The sequence below is a fragment of the Triticum dicoccoides genome, chromosome 2A (assembly GCF_002162155.2).
Source record: "Triticum dicoccoides isolate Atlit2015 ecotype Zavitan chromosome 2A, WEW_v2.0, whole genome shotgun sequence".
NCBI lineage: Eukaryota > Viridiplantae > Streptophyta > Magnoliopsida > Poales > Poaceae > Triticum > Triticum dicoccoides.
In genome coordinates, this window is record NC_041382.1 from 181,720,355 (window position 1) to 181,729,324 (window position 8,970).

The following is an 8,970-nucleotide window of genomic DNA, read 5'->3' on the forward strand; positions in this document are numbered from 1 at the left end:
CGCCCCCCGTCGCCGTCGCCGCCACCGCCTACCATGGTCGTGCTCCGCCAACACCTACCCCACCGGCGCGCCTACCCCCAACCAAATGCCCCCACACCCGCGGCCTTCCACCACCAGCGACCCACTGCGGCCTTCCACCGTCGGCTACTTTCGGCGTCAAGGGTTGAGGAGGCGGATTCGGGGGCGGGCGACGCGGCGGGGGTCGCCGGTGACGATGAGGAAGGCAGGCGTAATTTTCCCCCTGACCCCTGCGAACCCTAGCAGCCGCACCAATGCCACCCCGCCGCCAGGCGCCAGCCATCGGGTCGCTTCCCTGCGCCTCCTCGCCTCCCTCTGCTCCAGGCCTCCCTCTCTCGCGCTGCTAGGAGCTGCTCCTGGTGTCTAGCAGCTGCCTTCCCCTCACTCATCACATCAATCTCCTGCTCCCTCTCTCTCCAACATCCCCCGCTGTCCTCTCGCATCACACACAGGCGGTGGCTGTACATATCTGGTCGGGTGTGGCGTGTGTGGCATCTGTGATGTGCTTCGGCCGACCGGTTGTCCATGCATAGGAAGTGAATGGTTGCAGGCAGAGGAAGCTATTGGCCGTTGTCAGAGGAGGATTAGGATAGTTCCCTTCATCTTTGTCAGAAAATGATAGTTCCCTTGATTTGTTTTGTTCCGAATTAGTACAAAAGTGCAATGATATTTGTTTTGTGCCGCAGGAGCTTCAAGACGGCAGGGACCAATTGCAACCTTCATTTATCTGTTCTGTGAACCAATTTGTGATGGCTTCTAAATGCACTTGGCTGGAACAGAGCAATTTTTTGGTAGTCTTCAGCCGGGAGAAGATGGGTGCAGAGAAGAGTGAAACGGGCTCAGTCAGGTGTGAAAAGGAGAATTTGAGAGATAGCAACGATGTGGTGCTGCACTGCTGCTCTCTTACTGCTAGCTTGCTACTTCTAGCTGAATTTTGCTATTTCTGCTAGCTGAATTTTGCATAGGCATGGCGAGCTGTTTGGTACGTATACAAATTATGCTGCTATTTTTTTTATTGCTCACACCCGGTCGCCCGCGCTCACGGCCAGTGCTGCAGATTTCGTGGCAGGCCTGCTTATCCTCAATGTGTTCTGACTCGGAGGTTGGAGCCAGTTCGCAACTTTGAATGTTGAAGCTGACAACGGACTCAAGCACTCCACCATATTCTTAGTATTGCATACCGTCACCGCTAAGGACTTAGCCAAGCTGCTTTTAAAAGTCATATAACAACTAAGTGCTAGATATTGTCATAGATAGATTTTGGTGGATAGGAATTTAATAAGCTACAAAGTAGTGTAGGTCGAGATGAACAAAGAATGGTATGCAAAAATGTGTAACATTATTTGATACATTTACATTGACAGGTCTGGACTCGCTGGAGGGTTGTATGCTTTTGATTGATGAAGCTTAACACTTCTGCTCACTCATTATTTATTCTATATTCATAAAATATATATTTATTTTGTACTATATCATAGCATGTTTGACGGGCAGAAGAAGAGACGGCCATGGTGCTAGCTGATAGCACCTGCTAACTTAAGAAGTCTACATACCTTTTATCTAATAACTAAAAGAGAGTTTCTTACCAACTACTGAGCTTACAAGTCTTAGATCTGTCTCTAAAGCCACTACTCAACTTCATGTTGGTACTTTGCTGTAGAGTATACCTCTATAATTTTCCATCTAAGATAGTACTAAAGTTTATTGATGATGCTTAGTTTCAGGATATGCCTTACAAGCCATCCATGTGAGATATCCAAGGGGTTCAAGACGGATTGAAAAGGAGCTGGAGTAGGTGGTCGATTGAGGAAGGAGCTGGAGCAGAGGTGGAATCGAGGCTGCCCCTACGTGCGCTAAGAAGCTGCCAGAAATTATGAGGCGCCTGCCATCCGGACACTGCTGCGCTTTCTCCATCTCTCAAGGTAAGCCCTCGGCTGCACCTCCCATACTCCCTCCATCCGAATTCAGCAGCCCGCAGCGACAACGTAGCCGACGTCCTCCTCATCCATGACACTCCAATTTTTTTGCTTGTTACAATGCACATCATACACGGTTCTGCATTGTGGTGTGTGTGCCAAAGTTCAAAATTGCATAAGTGCTTGGGGGACTGGAAAGAACATAAAAATTTCTGTTTTCAGTCACAAGTCTGCTCCCCATTGTCGATAGCGTCAAACTCAATGTGGTGCACAAGTGCGAGACAGAAATTTAGTGGAGATGCAAGATGAAAGATGGAACATGATGCTTCAAATCAGCATAATTATAAGGATTACAAACTTTCTCGGGGAAATAAATACAAAGTGATAATATATGTAATTTCATTTTTTTCCAGGAATATGTAATTGCATTTATAGCATCTGTTTTGAACTGTATTTTATATGCCATTTATATATCATGGTGGAACAAAAAAAATTAAATAGAAAAGAATAGCAGTGACCAATGTATATCTGGCAAGTTCAGATATATATCCATGCTTACCTAAAGTTTGTACAATGCATACTGTGGAATCATATAACAAATATTCATGCTTGACTAAATATTCTGCAAGTTTTTTTTGCCGCTGCTCGGTCAAGCACAGCCAACTGCTCGCAACTATGTGCGGTTCTCTTGCCATTTCATGGGGTGTAACCGGAAGTGGCACAAGACTGTAGTTGTGTCGTTCTAAAATTTACTGATGTTGATGTTTCTTTTCAAGATTGTAGTATTGTTTACCAATTTGGTCCCTGGCTTATGTACTCATTTCCTTTTCTATTCTTTGTAGATAATTTTCCTCAGTTCATCGAACTACGTGCTGAAACATGTGTATTGTTTCTCAATATATCGGGCATCAACCCACCTCCCATGAGATCTCTGAATTTTCGACGCATATTACATTTGCTGAATTATTTCCTCCAGATAACTATGCTTGGATTCACAAATGCGCGCAATGCTTTCAAGTAGAGGTTAGTTCTACTTAAGCTGTGCTATTCCACTTTCAAGTTTTTGGTCCTAGAAGTGTAATACTTGGTAGGTTAGCTGTAGAAGCAGAATGTATATGGCCTGAATTTATATTTCAGAGTGTATAATCTGATTCAGAGTATTTTGACCCCTTGTGTTCTGAAACGTTGTGTTGTATCATTCTGTCCTGAAAGAATAGAAGCAATTCTTCTCTGGGAGAGAATATAAACGTTATTCGCAAACAACATGCATCGTCATTAAGTTTCTTATTACCAATTTAAACATGGTCAGTAATAGCACAACTAAAGTTTGTGAACAACATATCATTATGAAATGGTTGGTTGGATTGAGTTTTGTATGGATTCTACAAGGGCCATTTCTATGGAATTACAAATTAGTTTTACATTTTTATGGCTGGGCTCATTGTCTTTCGATTGCCCACATTCGGATGGGTTTGTTATCAAGTGGACACCACAACCACCATCAATAGGGCGGGAATGGAGGTGTGTGATATTTTTTTCCCGTTGCAACGCACGGACATTTTTGCTAATATAATAATAAAGCACGGTGGGTTTCTGTCGTCCGTCACCCTTATTTGCAAAAAAAGTCCCTGCTGTTTGTTCAAATCAACCCGCAATCCATCTTTTAAGTCATACCGAACTGTTTTTTTAGTTTTCTCAGAAACCCCCCCTGATATTTTAGGTTTTCTCAGAAACCCCCCTGATATTTTAGGTAATCAACCCGATGTCCATATTTAAGTCAAACGAATCGTTTTTCTGTGTTTTAACAGAAAAACCTCTGACCTTTCGGTTAATCAATCCGCAGTTTATCTAAAAAAAAATTGTCCATATCTTTTAAATCGTAACTCTGATTTTAACATATTATATATGAAATTTGATTAGAAAAATGTGTAGAATCCAAATATGTTGTTACTTTTAGCTGTTAAATATTTCTAAACTATTAATTTGGATGCAAACTTAATCTATAGTGCACAATCTGTTTTTTTTCGCACTGGCGGCGATCCAAATTGCAAATAAGCACACATTAAAACCAGATTGAGAGGGAAAAAACATTGATAACCACGCATGCACAACTCTGAAAAACCTCGCGGGAAAAACAACATTTTTCTCATCTTATTCTCAGCGTTTGTGTGCGTGCGGTGTGTGTGTATGTTCGTGTGTGTGTATGTGTGTGAGAGAGACGCCTTAGGACTGACCACATTCAAATGCGTTTTTGTTGTGTGAGCATTGAGACCACCGTCGAAAACACAAATGTGATGCCATTTTAAAATAAAGGACGTCTATGTATCAAGGTCTCGAGTCGTGGTTATTGGGTTAAGAGTGTGTGTTTTTTTCAGTCCCGTTGCAACGCACTGGCTCTTTTGCTAGTTCCACTAATACAGCAAATCAATAGCCATTGATAGTTTCCTTATGTCCCTTCCTCATATTCTTCGATTGAACATAGTGGATCGGTTGCCCGGATGCTTCCCTTCATCTCCACTGAACTTGCATTCACGTCCTCGCCCCACTGTACTTATATCTAGGATTTCTGCTACAGCGCAGCGACTTCTTCGATCTACTTCAAACCTTTCACCACCATGCCAGCACCTGCATCATCTACATCTATTCGCCACAGGCATACAAACCACCTGAGATAGGAATAGTTGATAGATCATCATGCTCGCGTGAAGGTATTACGATGGGACCCATGGCAGAGAAGATCCCGCTGATGCCGTCCACGGGAGCTCGATGGTCGCGGCCACTGTAAATCCGGCCAACGACGCGTCAACTACACCGACCCCTTCCTCCTCGACATCTATGCCCATGCCGCCCACATCGTCTCCGGTATGCATGGATAGCCTGCTTCCCTTCCACTTTCACTTCTTTCAAAATCCAAATCTGCCACCAATGCGAGACGCCGCCTCCGCGCTCACCAGCCCATAATCGGTCGTTGCCCGTCCATGAACACACGCCTCCACCCGGGGGAATCAGTGCACAACGGACTGATATTTTTTTGCCGATGTGCTCTTCCTGTCTTAAACGCAGTGTGGCTTCTTGACAGGATAGGCCGGCAGCGCCGGTTGCCGAACTGCAGCCCTTGGGCGGAGAGGAAGGGGTCTCCACCCATGCCAGATGTTGTCCGCTGCTCCTTAATGCCATGGGGAAGGGCGCTGTCCGCCTCCACTGACCACGCCTTAGGAGGCGCACTGTTGGGGATCAGGAGGGACTAACTCTTCCTTACCCTCTTTATTTGAGTCTCTTTTTTCAGTGCGTGAATGTGTGTTTGTTTATGTGTAGAGATTCAAGTAGTAGGATGATATATAGTATATGTATTTGGGATGAGGCATGGGTCAGATTGTCAATTATGTGAACCAGAGATAAGAGAATACACATGTTTTTTTAAACGAGGTTAAAACCCACAGCCTCTACATCAATCGATGTGCGGCCAGATAAGAGAATACACATGTGAGTGGGGAGGACATCGATCGATCAAAAATTCAGAATGCTTTCATTATGAGACTCTGTGAGACCATGTAACAGTGATAGTATACCATTTTTCTCATCAGGTTCTGACAAAACAGCGATGCAGTATGGAGGACTTGATCGTTTACATTGGAAGAAAGGATTACCTGCAGGGCAACAGGGGTATCTCATATCTTTCTCTTTAGCATTCAGGTATTGAGGTGGAACTATAGATGTGCAATCTTTTGATTTTGCATCTGATGCACAAGCACATTGATCACATTCTTTATTCAGGCGCTTATGACTAAACCATAAAAAAGATCCTGCAAATAGTGTGTTCTTTTTATGCACATTCTGTTAGTCTCCTTGCTTATTTTTACAGAGCACCAGGCTCCCATGTCTAAATTTTATTTTTGATACCGAGTTATCATATGCACATTCCGTTAGTCTCCGTACTTATCTGGAGAGCGCAAGATCCGACATCTGAATATTATTTTCGACGTTGAGATATGTACGACCATTCTGTTAGTCTCCATACTTATTTAGAGATAGCATGGAAATATGATTCTCATGGATTCTATCTATTACAGTCAAAAATTGTGAAACTGTATATGTGATGGATGGCAAGCTTATTTTCAGATTTGGTCACATCCCACCAGCCGCAAGTGTTGGACAATTTTCTGCTGTGGTGAGAATCTAGGACGATTAGGTCTAGGACGATTAGGTGGTTCTGGCTGCATAGTATGTCGTCGCTCCCATTAATAGACAAGACAAAATTTCTTGTAGGTGGCTCAAAAGGGTCTGTTGCCACCCTGTCCATGCATACAATAGCATTCGCCGCCCTCCCTGTTTGATCATCTGGCTAGGTACTCCTCCTTTGTTTAGCTTTAAATTGAAGTGACTGAACTTAACATTTTTTATAGTATAAGCATGGATGAGTTGACAAGCTCGGTTCACTTTATTATTTCTCCTATGGATAGGAACATCGAATGATTTTAAGCATGCTTCCAGTTGCCGAGCAGTTGGTGAGAGACCAATGTGATGTTATCCTCTCATGTAACCTGTTTTGAAATAACTCCAGGTACAATGTCTATAATACAGAATACATAAGTCAAATTACACATAAGGTATTGGTGCATGTCGGTCCTAAACAAATGGTTTTTAACCCCTTTCCGGATGACATTTGGAACAGCCGCCAAGTGAGTGTGGGCGATTGGGGGGGGGGGGTCCTTCCCATACGACCCAGAAACCGTCGGGGATAGGGCCCCTACAGTACTCCTACTCGTTTCTGCTCACATTGCCATCACAATCGGTATTCTATGGTGCTACGTTTACATTGCGCGACCCATCACAAACGGTTCACTATTATAGAACGTGTATGATGCACGGCCATCACAAACGGTTCACCATTAAGAAGATTAGCTAATCGTCGTACGAGTGTCAGACAGGATTACAAAACGTCGGACCGTCGTAACATCGTCGTACACAACAACTATCGCACACGCTATCTCGTGGTGCAACGTTTACAATGCATACTTCATCAGAAACAGTTCATGGTTGCGAATCGTGTATGATAAGGCAACTAACACAAACGTTTAGTTTGCCCTCACCATTTGTGATATTGTCTGACATCACACAAGGTTTGCAAACGGCAACTGTGTGCATGCTTGCACACGTTTCCTTTCCGTGAACCGTCTCGGATTATGGTGCATATCGCAAACGTTTGTGTTTTACCAACCGTGTGTGCCGTTACAACCTGAAGAGCGTAATTTCACCCTCATTTAATTGCTGCTTTTCCAAATTGTATCGGATTTGGATTTGAATTTGAATGTATGCTACAACTTTATTCATATCCATCAGGTTCAAACAACCAATGCATTATTCGATTCATAGGTACATATGTTCAGGAATTACATAAGAACCAAATAAAGAATGATGAACCACAGTTGTATACTTGTACTATTAAAGACGGTAAAGAAAGAGGCGAAATATATTCTGGTTGCTTAACAAGGTGAAGCGGAATCCCATATTGTGCCCTCCTCCATGCAGAAGGCACACACGACTCTAGTCCAACCCCTTGTGATGGCCGACCGCCCATCCTTCACGGTCTTCATGAAAACATCTAGATAATCATCGTGTTCTGGTAGAAATACTTTAACCTTTGCGTGCCCACCAATCATGTAGTTTGAGAGGTAATCTTGAGTAAACTGCTTTGGCAACCACTGCAAAGAAAAAAGATTCAGACATTGTCATCTAACACAGCTCATTATGGGCAGTAAAAATAAGGCTGCAGAGTTCTTACTTACCATCCTGCAGTTCGCTGTTGTCTTGGATAAAGTGTAAACAAATAGTTTAATTGCCATCTTTGGACCCATTTTACTAACAATCTTTATCAGCTTCCTCACTTGATGCTGGTTCATCGATATCTCATTGCCCCATACGCAGAAAGGGTCGAAGCACGGATCTTTACCAATGACATATGTACCTAAAAGCGCCAAGTTAATATTAGAAGCTAAACAACAATTGCACAATGATGTAGCACAACACTTTTTTATAATATGTCTATATACATCTGTATGTGGTAGTCCATTTGAAATCTCTAAAAAGATAAATATTTAGGAACAGAGGGAGTATCTTATAACATCCAATATACTCACATATTAGATGAATTAACATCTTATATTATCGACCGAAAGGAGTTTAGTACATTCTTACAAATTATCAGCTGATTAACTGATGCTGTATCCAGGGGTTACAATTAGTTTGAGCTAGTTCGGGCTCAAATAGCCCTAAAGTATATCTAAACATGAGGGCTAGTTTGAGCTAGTTGCATCTATAACCCATCCAAAAAAACTATCCACCAAAGAGGTGCTAATTGGAGCTAGTTCTCCTAGTGCATTTATTGTCAATCTAACCCTGCCATCCAAACAACTCTTTGGATGGAGTTAGTTCAGGGTTAGTAATGAGTTAGAAACTAACTCTAACCTCTAGCTAAGTTGAGTATCCAAACAGGGTTGTGTTGTTGTTGCTACTTCTGCTCTTCTACGTATATCTAGACATCATTAGAACATTAATGTAACACTCTTCCTTGTTCCTATGTAGCCTAGGATTGCATATTTAGATATTAAGTACAGTGCATGTTACTATGTATCCTCAAATATATTACATATGGCCCTAGTTAACCTAACGATAAATGAGTTGCAGATATATTCAGTTAAAAGTCTGATTCACCGATTAGTCCCTTATCAGCCGCCAGCCTATATGGTACCAGCTACCGATATCCTAAACAGTGAGCAGATATAAGCCATGGAATGAAACTAACCTCGATGGAAAACAACAGTCGTTTCCAAAATTGTCCTTTGTAGGTACATCGAGAAGCATGTTAAGCACAACAACTCATACTTGCACATATAGAACATCACGTTGTGAATAACTGGAATAAACAAGGCATACTACGAACAACCAAAGATAGAATTTGAAACTGGACATATGCTAACTACAAACAACCGAACAATAAAAAAACTTTAAAAGAGGCATATGCTTGCTATAATAGGCT

The 8,970-nt window shown here is 42.5% G+C and overlaps 1 long non-coding RNA gene across 2 annotated transcripts; it reads left to right on the forward strand.

Moving 5' to 3' along the window:
• The first annotated feature begins 16 nt into the window (after positions 1-16).
• On the forward strand, positions 17-3,474 carry LOC119354099. 2 transcript variants are annotated; one of them, XR_005170635.1, is made up of 3 exons: positions 17-865; positions 1,737-1,940; positions 2,777-3,474. It is a non-coding gene; the product is annotated as an uncharacterized LOC119354099 (long non-coding RNA). The 2 variants fall into 2 exon arrangements; XR_005170636.1 differs by having other exon boundaries at positions 1,743-1,940.
• The last annotated feature ends 5,496 nt before the right edge of the window (positions 3,475-8,970 follow it).